The sequence below is a fragment of the Anolis sagrei genome, chromosome 5 (assembly GCF_037176765.1).
Source record: "Anolis sagrei isolate rAnoSag1 chromosome 5, rAnoSag1.mat, whole genome shotgun sequence".
Lineage (NCBI taxonomy): Eukaryota > Metazoa > Chordata > Lepidosauria > Squamata > Dactyloidae > Anolis > Anolis sagrei.
The window spans coordinates 18,404,723-18,421,272 of record NC_090025.1 but is presented as its reverse complement, the minus strand read 5'-3'; the positions used below and the strand labels follow the sequence as shown (position 1 = coordinate 18,421,272).

General features: G+C 40.1%; 1 protein-coding gene across 5 annotated transcripts in view; it reads left to right on the top strand.

Annotated features, from left to right (window-relative positions):
- The first annotated feature begins 265 nt into the window (after window positions 1–265).
- Window positions 266–16,550, top strand: part of WDFY3 (WD repeat and FYVE domain containing 3) — a 166,132-nt gene continuing 149,847 nt past the window's right edge. For 4 of the 5 annotated variants that reach the window (XM_060779296.2, XM_060779293.2, XM_060779294.2 and 1 more), the window contains exon 1: window positions 266–693. The gene's annotated coding sequence lies outside the window, so the exon portion shown is untranslated. The remainder of the gene's footprint in view (window positions 694–16,550) is intronic. The other variant, XM_060779295.2, reaches the window with a different exon arrangement.

Here is a 16,550-nt window from a genome sequence, read left to right as displayed (position 1 = left end):
TTCCAACTCTTTGATTCTATATTCCAGTTCAAAGCAGATCATGTGGGGACTGTGTGGAAGAGGCCTGAGTCCACACTCAGAGAATAATGTGTGATTTTCTGCCTTGATATTCTGGGATCTATAGGGCCGAGTAGAAGAGGCCTGAGCAGATAGGTGTCTGGAATGCCTCCCTGCGGCAGAATGGATCCAGCTTGGCTTCCTTCCCAAGCGGGGCCTGTGGAATCCTGGGAGTGGTAGTTTTTCCTAGGCCTGCCTCTTCTTCCTCCTCCTCCTCCTCCTCTGCTGTTGAGAGAACCCCCAGGATTCCAAGGCGGAGAGGTTCAGAGCGGTGCCTTCATTCCGCAGCGTGGACGAGGAAGGAGGAGGAGGGAAGGAAGGAAGGGAAGGAGGAGGAGGAGGAGCTAAGATGGCCACCAGCCTGGGCAGCAGCTGGGGAAGCGCCGCTTTGGACGGGGAAGAAGCAGCAGCAGGAACAGCAGGGACTGGAGGGATGGCGAGGAAGCGGCGCGGCTGAGGAGAAGAAGGGAAGAAGGAAGGAAGGAGGCCTCAGGACAAGGGCCTCCCCGCCCTCCTCTCCCCCTCCTTCACATCTGAAACCTTGGGATTATTATTATTATTATTATTGCTACTCTCCACAACACCCTTCCTTCCCTCCCTCCTTTGAGGCGGGGCGGATACTGGCCTCTCTTTTCGGTGAGTAGGCATTCAGATTTATATTTACCCCCCTTTGGGAGCCTTCTTCCCATAGTCCCCAATAGTGACGGCTGGGACTCTCCTTGCCATTTCTTCCCTAGGCCGCAAAGCGACCCCGGACTCTCCTGAGCCTCCTTCCCAGGGAGGACACTCACTGCAAGGGCCCGCTGACTGCTTTCCCCCCCTTTTCCCATCTCATCCTCATTTCCCTTCCTTTTCCTTCCAAGCTATTGCTTTTGTACAGAATTTTAAACTATTAATAATGGAATACTGGGGGGTTTCATCCAAGCGTTGTTTATTGTTTTGTTGTTTGTTTGTTTGTTTGTTTTAACGTCAAAGGGTCTTTGGGTTTTCTCTTGTCTTTTAAAGGGGAAAGGCATCATCACCAGAATCACCATCACCATTATCATGGTTTGTTTTATTCTCTTTGGTGCAAAGAAGCTTCTTTCCCCCCACCACCATCATCTATATGGGTTTATTTTCTTGATTTTTGGAAAAAAAGGGAATTTATAGCATCATCATCATCTTCATGGTTTGTTTTATTCTGTTGGGTGTTCAAAATAGGGACTCTGCACAGAAGCTTCTTCTTCTCCATCATCATCATCATCATCATCTGTATGACTTTATTCTCTTGATTTTTGAAAAAAAATGAATTAATAGCATCATCATCATCACCATCTTCAGGTCTTTGGAAGGGAAAGGCATCATCACCACCATCATCTTCATGGTTTGTTTTATTCTGTTGTTTGTTGGCATCATCATCATCATCACCATTTACAGGTCTTTGGTTTTCTCTTGTCTTTAGAAGAGGAAGGCATCATCATCATCATGGTTTATTGTATTATGTGGGTTGTTCAAAATAGGGACCTTGTACAGAAGCTTCTTCTCCATCATCATCCATATGGTTTTATTTTCTTGATTTTTGAAAAAAGGGAATTAATAGCGTCATCATCATCACCATCTTCAGGTTGTTGGTTTTCTCTTGTCTTTAGAAGAAGAAGGCATCATCATAATCATCATCATCATGGTTTGTTTTATTCTGCTGGGTGTTTAAAATTGGGACTCTGCACAAGAAGCTTCTTCATCATCTATATGGTTTTATTTTCTTGATTTTTGGAAAAAAATGGAATTAATAGCATCATCATCATCACCACCATCTTCAAGTCTTTGGTTTTCTCTTGTCTTTAGAAGAAGAAGGCATCATCATCATCATCATGGTTTGTTTTATTCTGTCGGGTGTTCAAAATAGGGACACTGTACAGAAGCTTCTTCTCCATCATCATCATCATCAATATGGTTTTATTCTGTTGATTTTTGGAAAAAAAAGGGAATTTAGCATCATCATCACCACCACCACCACCTCCTTCAGGTCTTTGATTTTCTCTTGTCTTTAGAAGGGAAAGTCATCATCATCATCATGGTTTATTTTATTCTGTTGGGTGTTCAAAATAGGGACACTGTACAGAAGCTTCTTCTCCATCATCATCATCATCATCATCATCATCGATATGCTTTTATTTTCTTGATTTTTGAAAAAAGGGAATTAATAGCATCATCACCATCTTCAGGTCTTTGGTTTTCTCTTGTCTTTAGAAGAGGAAGGCATCATCATCATCATGGTTTATTGTATTATGTGGGTTGTTCAAAATAGGGACATTGGCATTATCCTCATCACAATCATGGTTTATTTTATTCTGTTGGGTGTTCAAAATAGGGACTCTGCACAGAAGCTTCTCCTCCTCCATCATCATCATCTATATGGTTTTATTCTCCTGATTTTTGAAAAAAAGGGGGGAATTAATAGCATCACCATCATCACCAATATCTTCAGGTCTTTGGTTGACTCTTGTCTTTAGAAGAAGAAGGCATAATCATCATCATCATCATCATGGTTTGTTTTATTCTGTTGGGTGTTCAAAATAGGGGCACTTGTCTTTAAAAGGGGAAAGCCATCATTGTCATATTCAACTTCATCATCATCGTGGTTTGTTTTATTCTGTTGAGTGTTCAAAATAGGGACATTGTACAGAAGCTTCTTCTTCATCATCATCATCATCTGTATGACTTTATTCTCTTGATTTTTGAAAAAAAGGGAATCAATAGCATCATCATCACCACCAACATCTTCAGGTCTTTGGTTGTCTCATGTCTTTAGAAGGGAAAGGCATCATCCCTACTATCATCATCATTATCATCATCATCATCATGGTTTGTTTTATTCTGTTGGGTGTTCAAAATAGGGACACTGTACAGAAGCTGCTTCTTTTCCATCATCATCATCTGTATGTCTTTATTCTCTTGATTTTTGAAAAAAAGGGAATTAATATCATCATCTTCAGGTCTTTGGAAGGGAAAGGCATCATCACCACCATCATATTCATGGTTTGTTTTTATTCTGTTGGGTGTTCAAAATAGGGACTCTGCACAGAAGCTTCTTCTCCTCCATCATCATCCATATGGTTTTATTCTCTTGATTTTTGAAAAAAGGGAATCAATAGCATCGTCATCACCACCACCATCTTCAGGTCTTTGGTTGTCTCTTGTCTTTAGAAGGGAAAGGCATCATCGTCACCATCACCATCATCATGGTTTGTTTTATTCTGTTGGGAGTTCAAAATAGGGACTCTGCACAGAAGCTTCTTCTCCATCATCATCATCTGTATGACTTTATTCTCTTGATTTTTGAAAAAAAGGGAATTAATAGCATCATCATCACCACCACCATCTTCAGGTCTTTGGTTATCTCTTGTCTTTAGAAGGGAAAGGAATCATCATCATCATGGTTTGTTTTATTCTGTTGGGTGTTCAAAATGGGACTCTGCACAAGAAGCTTCTTCTCCTCCATCATCATCATCATCATCATCTATATGGTTTTATTTTCTTGATTTTTGAAAAAAAGGAATTATCATCATCATGGTTTGTTTTACTCTGTTGGTTGTTCAAAATATGGACTTTGCACAGAAGCTTCTTCTTCACCACCACCACCATCATCTGTATGACTTTATTCTCTTGATTTTTGGGGGAAAAAAGGGAATTAATAGCATCATCATCATCACCACCATCTTCAGGTCTTTGGTTGTCTCTTGTATTTAGAAGGGAAAGGCATCATTATCATCATGGTTTGTTTTAATCTGTTGATTGTTCAAAATAGAGACTCTGCACAGAAGCTTCTTTTTCTCAATCATCATCATCTATATGGTTTTATTTTCTTGATTTTTGAAAAAAGGGAATTAATAGCATGATCATCATCACTATCTTCAGCTCTTTGGTTTTCTTATCTTTAGAAGGGAAAATCATCACCAACATTATCATCATCATCATGGTTTGTTTTATTCTGTTGGGTGTTCAGAATAGGGACTTTGCACAGAAGCTTCTTCTTCTCCACCACCACCATCTGTATTGTTTTATTCTCTTGATTTTTGAAAAAAAGGGAATAGCATCATTATCATCACCATCTTCAGGTCTTTGGTTTTCTCTTGTCTTTAGAAGGGAAAGGCATCATCATCATCATCATCATCATCATCATCATCATGGTTTGTTTTATTCTGTTGGGTGTTCAGAATAGGGACTTTGCACAGAAGCTTCTTCTTCTCCACCACCACCATCTGTATTGTTTTATTCTCTTGATTTTTGAAAAAAAGGGAATAGCATCATCATCATCACCATCTTCAGGTCTTTGGTTTTCTCTTGTCTTTAGAAGGGAAAGGCATCATCATCATCATCATCATGGTTTGTTTTATTCTGTTTGTTGTTCAAAATAGGGACACTGCACAGAAGCTTCTCCTCCATCATCATCTATATGGTTTTATTCTCTTGATTTTTGAAAAAAAGGAATTAATATCATCATCATCAGCAGCAGCACCATCATTATGGTTTTATTCTTGATTTAAAAAATAAGGAATCATAGCAGCTCCATCATCATTATCATCTTCAGGTCTTTGGTTTTCCCTTTTCTTTAAAAGGGAAAGGCATCATCATGGTTTGTTTTATTCTGTTGGTTGTTCAGAAAAGGGACTGCACAGAAGCTTCTTTTTTTCATCATCTTGATGGTTTTATTCTCTTGATTTGTTTTTTTTTTAAAAAAATAAAGAATCATAGCATCATCATCATAACCCTCTTCAGGTCTTTGATTTTCTCTTGTCTTTAAAAAGGGGAAAGCATCATCATCATGGTTTGTTTTATTTTGTTGGTTGTTCAAAATAGAGACCTCACAGAAGCTGCTTCTTTTTCTTCATCATCTTGATGGTTGTATTCTCTTGTTTGTTAATTTTTTTAAAGGAGTCATAGGAGTTTCATCATCATCATCTCCATCTTCAAATCTTTGGTTTTCTCTTGTCTTTAAAAGGGAAAGGCATCATCATCATCATGGTTTGTTAGGGACTCTACACAGAAGCTGCCTCTTTATAATCTTGATGGTTTTATTCTCTTGATTTTTTTTTAAAAAAATAAGGAATCATAGCAGCTTCATCATCTCCATCTTCAAATCTTTGGTTTTCTCTTGTCTTTAAAAGGGAAAAGCAACATCATCATAGTTTGTTTTGTTCTGTTGGTTGTTCAAAATAGGAACTCTGCGCAGAAGCTTCATCATAATCCCCATTTTCAGGTCTTTGGTTTTCTCTTGTCTAAAAGGGAAAGGCATGGTCATCATCATGGTTTGTTAGTGACTGCACAGAAGCTGCTGCTTCTTCAGCATCATTGTGGTTTTTATTCTGTTCATTTTTTAAAAGCAAAGGAGCTTCATCATCTTATGGTTTTATTATCTTGATTAAAAATAACGAATCATAGCATCTTCATCATCATCACCATCTTCATGGTTTAGTTTTATTGATTTTTTTAAAAAAGATCTGCATAGGAGACTCATCATCCTCATCATAGTTCTGTTTTGTTGATTTTAAGGAATCTACGTAGTAGCTTCTTTCTCCTGATTCATGGTTTTTTTCATTCTATCGATTTTAAAGAAAAATAAAATTTGTACAGGAGCCTCCTCAACATAGTTATTTGTTTTTCTTTTTGAAAAAAAGGATATTCACATCATAGTTTGTTGATTTTTTTAAAAATAAGGAAACCTTCACACAAGCCTCATCATCTTGATAGTTTTTTTTCCTGACCATCTTTAAAAAATAAGGAATTTGCCAAAGAGCCTTATCACCACCACCATCATCATGGTTTGTTTTAAGATTATTTTAAAGAATAAAGATTTAAAATAGAGAATCTGCACAGGAGCATCATCATGCTCCTATGTATGATGTCTGTACAGCAGTACGTGTGAAAAAGATCTTGGAGTCCTCGTGGACAACAAGTTAAACATGACCCAACAATGTCATGTGGCGGCAAAAAAGCCAATGGGATTTTGGCCTACATAAATAAAAGTAAAGTGTCTAGATCCAGGGAAGTCATGCTACCTCTCTGTTCTACCTTGCTCAGACCATATGTAGAATACTGTGTTCAATTCTGGGCACCGCAATTGAGGGGAGATGTTGACAAGCTGGAATGTGTCCAGAGGAGGGCGACTGAAATGATAAAGGATCTGGAGAACAAGGCCTATGAGGAGCGGCTTAAAGAGCTGGGAATGTTTAGTCTGCAGAAGAGAAGGCTGAGTGGAGACATGATAAAGATGTGAGGGGAAGTCATAGAGAGAACGGAGCAAGCTTGTTTTCTGCTGCCCTGGAGACTAGGAACAATGGCTTCAAACTCCAGGAAAGGAGATTCCACCTGAACACGTGGAAGAACTTCCTGACTGAGAGCTGTTCAGCAGTGGAACTCTCTACCCCCGAGTATGGTGGAGGCTCTTTCTTTGGAGGCTTTTATGCAAAGGCTGGATGGACATAGAATCATAGAATCAAAGAGTTGGAAGAGACCTCATGGGCCATCCAGTCCAACCCCCTGCCAAGAAGCAGGAATATTGCATTCAAATCACCCCTGACAAATGGCCATCCAGCCTCTGCTTAAAAGCTTCCAAAGAAGGAGCCTCCACCACACTCCGGGGCAGAGAGTTCCACTGCTGAACGGCTCTCACAGTCAGGAAGTTCTTCCTAATGTTCAGATGGAATCTCCTCTCTTGTAGTTTGAAGCCATTGTTCCGCGTCCTAGTCTCCAAGGAAGCAGAAAACAAGCTTGCTCCCTCCTCCCTGTGGCTTCCTCTCACATATTTATACATGGCTATCATATCTCCTCTCAGCCTTCTCTTCTTCAGGCTAAACATGCCCAGTTCCCTAAGCCGCTCCTCATAGGGCTTGTTCTCCAGACCCTTGATCATTTTAGTCGCCCTCCTCTGGACACATTCCAGCTTGTCAATATCTCTCTTGAATTGTGGCGCCCAGAATTGGACACAATATTCCAGGTGTGGTCTAACCAAAGCAGAATAGAGGGGTAGCATTACTTCCTTAGATCTAGACACTATGCTCCTATTGATGCAGGCCAAAATCCCATTGGCTTTTTTTGCCGCCACGTCACATTGTTGGCTCATGTTTAACTTGTTGTCCACGAGGACTCCAAGATCTTTTTCACACGTACTGCTCTCGAGCCAGGCGTCACCCATTCTGTATCTTTGCATTTCGTTTTTTCTGCCAAAGTGGAGTATCTTGCATTTGTCGCTGTTGAACTTCATTTTGTTGAACTTCTATCGGGGTTGCTTTGAATGTGATTTTCCTGCTTCTTGGCAGGGGGTTTGACTGGATGGCCCACAAGGTCTCTTCGAACTCTAGTATTATATGATTCTGTGGCTTGTTTTATTCTGTTTATGCATTTTTGAAATGAGGAATCTGCACAAGGCCTTCATCATAATCGTGGCTTGTTTCATTCAGTTGATTTCTGAATAAAGGAGCTTCACCATGTTTTGTTTTATTCTGTTGATTTTTTCAAAGTAAAGAATCTGCACAGGAGCTTCATCATGGTTTCCTTTATTCTGCTGATTTTTTTTAACATAAGGGATTTGCACAAGAGCTTCATCATTTATTTTATTCTATTGATCGCTTAAAAAATAAGGAATCTGCACAGGAGCTTCACCATCATCGCAATCTGTTTTATTCTGTTGAACAAGGAATTTGCACAGGAGCAACATCATCATTGTTTATTTTAGTCTGTTGATTTTTCTATTTAAAAAAGAAGAACTCTGCACAAGATTTGTGGGCCTGGTTTTCGGTAAAAATGTATCTCAACAACAAAAAGGGAGGATATGGAATACATACAAGCTTGTGTTTGTTTTGATCTAAGGGACAGGTTACAATTTTCCTAGTTTTTAGAAGCTTCCTGTGGTTGCTGGAGGAGGGAGGGAAGGAGGGCCCATGGAAACACTGACAGTCTCTCTGCTTCCTGCCCCTGCAGTGATTGCCTTTTTTTTTTTAACTCTCCACTCGCTGCAGTCTGTCATTACCTTTTGTTAAACTGAGGATGACCAAGGGTTTTCCCCCCTCCCTTTCCCTTTTCTTGGTTCCTTCTGAGATACTGGAAGGGGGCAATCAGGCAAAGGAAAGGAAAGAGAAACAGAAGCATTGCTTTTTAAAGATTCACTCCTAGCGTTCCCTGCCAAACTTGGCAGAATGATGAAGGAAAATAACAAAAGGCATACGATCTCTGTGGATGTAGATTTGAGGTCGTTTGTTTTGGTTTTCATAAAGTGCTGTTTATTGTAGGTCTGTGGCAGATAGGGGAATATGCATTTGTGTGAAAGGCTGTCAAACTGGTGCAGAAGGATGGAGAACTGTTATGTCTGCAACCAAGCAATAAGGAAAGTGACTAGGCAGTAGGAATTAGGGTAGAATCATAGAGTTGAAAGAGACCTTGTGGGCCATCCAGTCAAACCCCCTGCCAAAAAGCAGGAAAATCACATTCAAAGCTCCCCTGACAGATGGTCATCCAGCCTCTGTGTAAAAGCCTCCAAAGAAGGAGCCTCCGCCACACTCTGGGGCAGAGAGTTCCATTGCTGAACAGCTTTCAGAGTCAGGAAGTTATTCCGTGTGTTCAGGTGGAATCTCCTTTCTTGGAGTTTAAAGCCATTGTTCCTAGTCTCCAGGGCAGCAGAAAACAAGCTTGCTCCCTCCTCCCTATGACTTCCTCTCACATATTTATACATGGCAATCATCTCTCAGCCTTCTCTTCTTCAGGCTAAACATGCCCAGCACTTTAAACCGCTCCTGATAGGGCTTGTTCTCCAGATCCTTGATCATTTTAGTTGCCTCCTCTGGACACATTCCAGCTTGTCACTATCTCCTATTATGGTACCCTAGATTGAATTATCCCCAAATACTCAATCCTGTTTTAGAAAAGTCATCCTTGGTGTCCTCTAGAAGTTTTGCATTACAGCTCCTATAAAGAGGAGGAATTATGGGAATCATAGTCTAAAACATCTGGAGGGCACCAGTTTGGCTGCTCTAAATTCCTCCTAATTAGCGGCCAGTTTTTATAAGAGTTGTCAGCAGAGATCTTGTATCTTTTTTCAGCCTATTCATTTTCAATTTAATTATCCAACAGACTGCAGTGACCCAAGTGTTAGATTTTGTACCTGAAGTGGAACTGCACCTTCGGTTCTACTTTTAGGTATTCATTTATTTGCTTGTGATATAGGCTGATGGACTCCCCCTTGTAAGAGTGAAAGGCAGGGGGTGTGAAGGATTCCTAGGCATGACCACGTGTCTAACATAAATATAGCAGAGTGGACTATTACATATAATTGTTTCAGAAATTAGGAGCTCAGGTAGAGGTAATAAATTCATCTGTTGTAGTAGACTGTTAGAACTGAAGACCGGGTTAAGCAAGTCAGCAAAAAATGGAGTTTTTGGAGAATTGTAGGATCATGATTTGAAACAAAGGGCAAGGTGTGATATAAAATAGCATTCCTTGGTGGTCTTTTAGAACTAGCACAGTGCAGTCCGTTGTAAAGGCTTTATGTGTTTTAACAGGTCTAGTCATAACTGGAAAATGCCATCCCCTGCATTTCTCAACTGCTTTTAAACATGGAATTTACAGCTGGTACACTCAGTGAAAATCATACATAAATATTGCTCACAAAGAAAGCATATATCGTTTGATAGATACTATAAGCCTAGCTTTAATGCACACAAAATCCACACAAGCATTTATTTTCAGAGATAAGAGCTCACTTTAGTAGGAGTTGATTTCAGAATTTTCTCTCCCCACTAATTCCATCTAGTGCCATTTATAACAGCAGTATAAAGATAGTAATGCAATTGTGCGTAGTCATCATTGAGATATGGTTATTAGATTTTTTTTCTTTGGACATTCAAGTAACAAATTATTGTTTTTACGTCATTTTCTGCCTGATATATTTATGATACTGCAGAATTCAGTGAATTCGAAATAATGCTTTCTATAGAAATAGTCTTGACTATGCCTTAGTTACGTTGAAGGAAAGTTTTTGTTAATTATGAGGAAGTATGCAGAAAATAAATTTAAGGAAGAAGCAAATTGCCAAGGGAAGTTTTGAAATAACTGTTACTGAACATTTGCAATGAAAACTCTTGCATTTATTAGCTTAGTTAGCATCAATTCTGTTAAATATTTCTGTGTAGGAGGAAGAAATTGCTATGCTGAAGTTTATTTTGTCATGAACATGTGATATAAAGCAGCCTACTGTGGTGTTTTACTAAAGATCACATGCAAGCAAAATACATGTAATTCCATCCTAAATAAAATCAGGAATTCTACAGTAAATATCAACTAACAAACCCCATTTCATCTGTTAACTTGGAAAGGCTTAGCATGCTGTCTGGAGGTTAATGAAGTCTTTAGAATTGTTGTATGGTATCAGTACTATTTAAATTCAGAAGTTTAGAGTGAGCACATTCATGTCTGCCTTCTGGGTTTAGATAATTGTTGCATTATATTAGTCCCCAAAAAACTCTTTGTTGTTGTGTTTCCAATTTATGCAACCCTAGCATAACCCTATCACAGGGTTTTCTGGGGCTAAGAATGTGTGACTTATCCAGGACAGCCAGTTGGTTTTTATGAACAAGTGAATATTTGAACCCTAGTAATCAGTGTCATGGTTCAATACACAAGGCACTATTAGAATTTCTCAAATCGCCTTTGAAAACACGTCGGTTAGGATTCAAATGCCAATAAAATTGAAATTGAATGACATTATGCTGAGTCAGACTGTTGGTGCATCTAATCCATCTAGCTTTGCACTCCAGCTGTCATTAAAACTTGGCGTCTTGCAGGCCTAGAGATACCAGGAACTAAAACTGTAGCCTTCACAATACAAAGCACTGTTCTGCCATTGAGTTATAGCCCTCTGATCTAATTGTAAAATACTGATATGTTGCACATTGTATGGTGCTATCTTTTCTTTCTACTATGTTATGTATCAGAGGAAGGAATTGGCAAAAGAGTCATTGTGATCTTAGGGCTGGACTAAGGAGACTAGAGTTTGAATCCGTACTGGGCCAAGGAAATCTATTGGGTGATCTTGGCCAACTCATATTTTCCCAGTCTCAAAGGATGGAAAGAGCACAGCTCTTGAACAAATCCTTCAATGAAAACCCTGTGATAGGGTTGCTATGAGTCAGAAATGAACAATCCAGGGCAAACTACCTCTAAATATTCATTGCCTAAGAAAACCTCATGAAATTCATGAGATGACAGGCGACCTGAAGGCACAGACACACCCACAACCCTTGCTGTATTTGCTTGTAGTTTACAGAGAACTCTTTTAGGCTTGGGAACTATTGCAAGATTTGGATAAGTATGCATTTGGCTGTAGGCTGTGCTCCAGGGCTAAGGAAATCCTGATATTTCAGCTCTCGGTCCTTTGTTTTGCATGGTGGTTCTATTACAGAATGCAGTGTTTTAATCAGGCAAATATTTATGATGTAATGGCATTTCTTAGTGTGGTATTTTGTAAAAAAAAATGGGAAGTGCTTGTCTACAAATATTGGCATGCTAATGCAACTCAGTATATTTCCCACCACATTCCATATCATGTTTAATTCTACGGGTATTAAACAATCACATGAACTTTGACTTTAGATAGCCATTTGTTCAGCTTCTCTTGAGTTTCCTTCAAGGAGGGAAGCTGTACAATGTTTCCTTCCTTTTTCTTTTTGGCCACAAATGACTGATGTAGGAAAATGTGGGTCAGGAAAAAAAATCTTCATCAGCTAGTCTATTTTGTGATCATATCTGCAAGACTGATTCTAAAGATCCCTTAAGGCTGCTTCTGATTTATACGTATCTGTTAATTTTGAATAGATTCATACAGATTTCACTTGCAACTTTTGTAGCATTATCTTTGTGTATGAAAGGGCGTTGCGGGTGCTATTTTGTACAAGTTTGCCTTATTAAAATGATATTACTGAAATGCAGTCCTTTGATATTATATTTCCAAATGACCATAAGTAGTTTTGCAGATTTAAAACTGGGCATCTCTTGTTCCATGGAATACCATGTTACAGAGCTCATTGTAAAGACATACATTTCACAGATTTCACAGGTAATTACTTTGGGGTGTGTGTGTGTGTGTATCTCAAATTAGTTCTTCACATGTCTTAGAGAGAATTACCTTTGACTTTCTGATAGTTTCCCCCCCTGTATCCATTCTTACATGTGCTTTCTGTTGTGCAGAAAAATGTCTGATTTTTTGTGTAACATTGAAAATATAACTGAATAAAATAAAATTGGAGGATGCTGTTTTTCTACAAGACATAAGTAATTATACTCCAGCAAAGGATCGCCGCCTTGTCGGGGCGCTGGAGCTTGAGCACCTCAATGATGTCATGAGCGAAACCGTGAAGGGCCACCCAAGACGGGACGGTTGTGGCAGAGAGGTCAGACCAAGCGTGATCCCTGGGGAAGGCAATGGCAAACCACTCCAGTATCCTTGCCAAGGAAACTAAATGGACCAGTACAACCAGAGATATGTCGGTATGCCATTGGAAGATGGGACTCCCAGGTCGGAAGATGGCCAAAATGCTACTGGGGAGGAGCAGAGGATAAGTTCAACTAGCCCCAGATGTGATGACGCAGCTAGCTCAAAGCCGAAAGGAAGGCTAGCGGCCGACGGTACTGGAGGCGAACGACGAATCCGATGCTCTAAAGATCAACACACCATAGGAACCTGGAATGTAAGATCTATGAGCCAGGGCAAATTGGATGTTGTTATTGGTGAGATGTCAAGACTACAGATAGACATTCTGGGGGTCAGCGAACTGAAATGGACTGGAATGGGCCACTTCACATCAGATGACCACCAGATCTACTACTGCGGACAAGTGGAACATCGAAGAAATGGAGTAGCCTTCATCATTAATAAGAAATTCGCTAAAGCAGTGCTTGGATACAACCCAAAAAATGACAGAATGATCTCAATTCGAGTGCAAGGAAAGCCTTTCAACATCACAGTGATCCAAATATACGCCCCAACCACAGCTGCTGAAGAAGCAGAAGTAGATCAGTTCTATGAGGATCTGCAGGACCTACTGGATAATACACCAAAAAGAGACATTATTTTCATTACAGGAGACTGGAATGCCAAGGTGGGAAGTCAAATGACAACTGGGATCACAGGCAAGCATGGTCTGGGAGAACAAAATGAAGCAGGACGCAGGCTGATAGAATTCTGCCAGGAAAACTCGCTGTGTATAACGAATACTCTCTTCCAACAACCTAAAAGACGGCTTTACACATGGACCTCTCCAGACGGTCAACACCGAAATCAGATTGACTACATCCTTTGCAGCCAAAGGTGGCGGACATCCATCCAGTCGGTGAAAACAAGACCTGGGGCTGACTGTAGCTCAGATCACGAACTTCTTATTGCCCAATTTAGAATAAAACTAAAGAGATCAGGGAAAATACACAGACCAGTTAGATATGATCTCACTAACATTCCTAGCGAATATACAGTGGAAGTGAAGAACAGATTTGAAGGACTAGATTTAGTAAACAGAGTCCCAGAAGAACTATGGACAGAAGTCCGAGACATTGTTCAGGAGGCGGCAACAAAGTACGTTCCAAAGAAAAAGAAAACCAAGAAGGCAAAATGGTTGTCTGCTGAGACACTGGAAGTAGCCCAAGAAAGGAGGAAAGCAAAAGGAAACAGTGAAAAGGGGAGATATGCCCAGTTAAATGCGCAATTCCAGAGGTTAGCCAGAAGAGATAAGGAACTATTTTTAAATAAGCAATGCATGGAAGTGGAAGAAGACAACAGAATAGGAAGGACAAGAGACCTCTTCCAGAAAATTAGAAACATTGGAGGTAAATTTCAGGCAAAAATTGGTATGATAAGAAACAAAGATGGCAGGGACCTAACAGAAGCTGAAGAGATCAAGAGAAGGTGGCGAGACTATACAGAAGATCTGTATAGGAAGGATAACAATATCAAGGATAGCTTTGACGCTGTGGTGAATGAATTAGAACCAGACATCCTGAGGAGTGAGGTTGAATGGGCCTTAAGAAGCATTGCTAACAACAAGGCAGCAGGAGACGACGGGATCCCAGCTGAACTGTTTAAAATCTTAAAAGATGATGCTGTCAAGGTGATGCATGCCATTTGCCAGCAAATATGGAAAACACAAGAATGGCCATCAGACTGGAAAAAATCAACTTATATCCCCATACCAAAAAAGGGAAATGCGAAAGACTGCTCAAACTTCCGTACAGTGGCCCTTATTTCTCATGCCAGTAAGGTAATGCTCAAGATCCTGCAAGGAAGACTCCAGCAATACATGGAGCGAGAGTTGCCAGATGTTCAAGCTGGGTTCAGAAAAGGCAGAGGAACGAGAGACCAGATTGCCAATATCCGCTGGATAATGGAGAAAGGCAGGGAGTTTCAGAAAAACATCTACTTCTGCTTCATTGACTATTCTAAAGCCTTTGACTGTGTGGATCATAATAAATTGTGGCAAGTTCTTGGTGGGATGGGCATCCCAAGCCACCTTGTCTCTCTCCTGAGGAATCTGTACAAGGATCAAGTAGCAACAGTCAGAACTGACCACGGAACAACAGACTGGTTCAAGATTGGGAAAGGCGTCCGGCAAGGCTGCATCCTCTCACCCAACCTTTTTAACTTGTATGCAGAACACATCATGCGATGTGCGGGGCTGGATGAATGCAAAGCTGGGGTGAAAATTGCTGGAAGAAACATTAACAACCTCAGATATGCAGATGACACCACTCTGATGGCCGAAAGCGAGGAGGAGCTGAGGAGCCTTCTAATCAAGGTGAAAGAAGAAAGCGCAAAAGCCGGGTTGCAGCTAAACGTCAAAAAAACCAAGATTATGGCAACAAGAATGATTGACAACTGGAAAATAGAGGGAGAAACCGTGGAGGCCGTGACAGACTTTGTATTTCTAGGTGCAAAGATTACTGCAGATGCAGACTGTAGCCAGGAAATCAGAAGACGCTTACTTCTTGGGAGGAGAGCAATGTCCAGTCTCGATAAAATAGTGAAGAGTAGAGACATCAGACTGGCAACAAAGATCCGCCTAGTCAAAGCCATGGTCTTCCCTGTAGTAACCTACGGATGTGAGAGCTGGACCTTAGGGAAGGCTGAGCGAAGGAAGATCGATGCTTTTGAGCTGTGGTGTTGGAGGAAAGTGCTGAGAGTGCCTTGGACTGCGAGAAGATCCAACCAGTCCATCCTCCAGGAAATAAAGCCCAACTGCTCACTGGAGGGAAAGATACTAGAGACAAAGTTGAAGTACTTTGGCCACATCATGAGGAGACAGGAAAGCCTAGAGAAGACAATGATGCTGGGGAAAGTGGAAGGCAAAAGGAAGAGGGGCCGACCAAGGGCAAGATGGATGGATGGCATCCTTGAAGGGACTGGACTGACCTTGAGGGAGCTGGGGGTGGTAACGGCCGACAGGGAGCTCTGGCGTAGGCTGGTCCATGAGGTCACGAAGAGTCGGAGACGACTGAACGAATGAACAACAATAAGTAATTAGCTTCATTTTGATAATTAGCACCTGTCATCTCTCCCCCCCCCCTTCATTATTTTAAAACAGCATTGATTTGTAGGATGAAACTTGAAAAATGTAGCATTAAAGATATGAATAACAGATGTATAAGCAGCGCTACTTACACATTTATTGGTACCATATTTGATAACAGGTCCAGACTTTGACAATATTATTTCAACAATAAAATATATTTTGTTTAAAATAGTGGACTTGTGAAGGTCTTGACAAAGTTTGATGTTTTTATAATGCTTGCTGCTTTATTCTGATTCAAATATATTTTCCATGCAAAAAAGAACATGAAAGAGAAGACCACATTTTAAAGATATTTGTATTACCCTTTCTAATATTTATTTTGTGGTAGTTTACAGCTACAACAATGACAATAACAACAATAATAAGCAATGAACTATTCCATTGTCACAGTGTAGGGCCAGGGTAGCAATTCAAAGGAGCAGTGTTTATAAAATATTTCTGGGCTTTTTTTAGTGTTTCTAATTATATTTTTAACATGTGATCCAAATTCTCACTCTTTTTCTAAATAGAAATTAGTAACTTAGGAAACTGTATTCTGATAATATTGTGTAATATAATGACATGTTTGCTGTAATTGGGTTTTTAAATGCACATATTAAAAACCACACTTTTTGAAATATAGTTCAAATTTCACTCTTACCATGTCAGTGGTTCACAACCTGTGGGTCCCCAGGTGTTTTGGCTTACAACTCTTAGAAATCCCAACCAGCTTACCAATTTCTGGGAGTTGAAGACCAAAACAGCTGTGGACCCACAAGTTGAGAAGCACTGGTGTAAATGGAGGGAAATATTACATACAATTAGTTTTTCAGCTTCTGAACATACTGTCTATGCTAAAACATCTTCGAAAACAGAATTGCAGTTGGTTGGTTTGAATAAATATTCACTCCTCATGCTCTTCGTTGT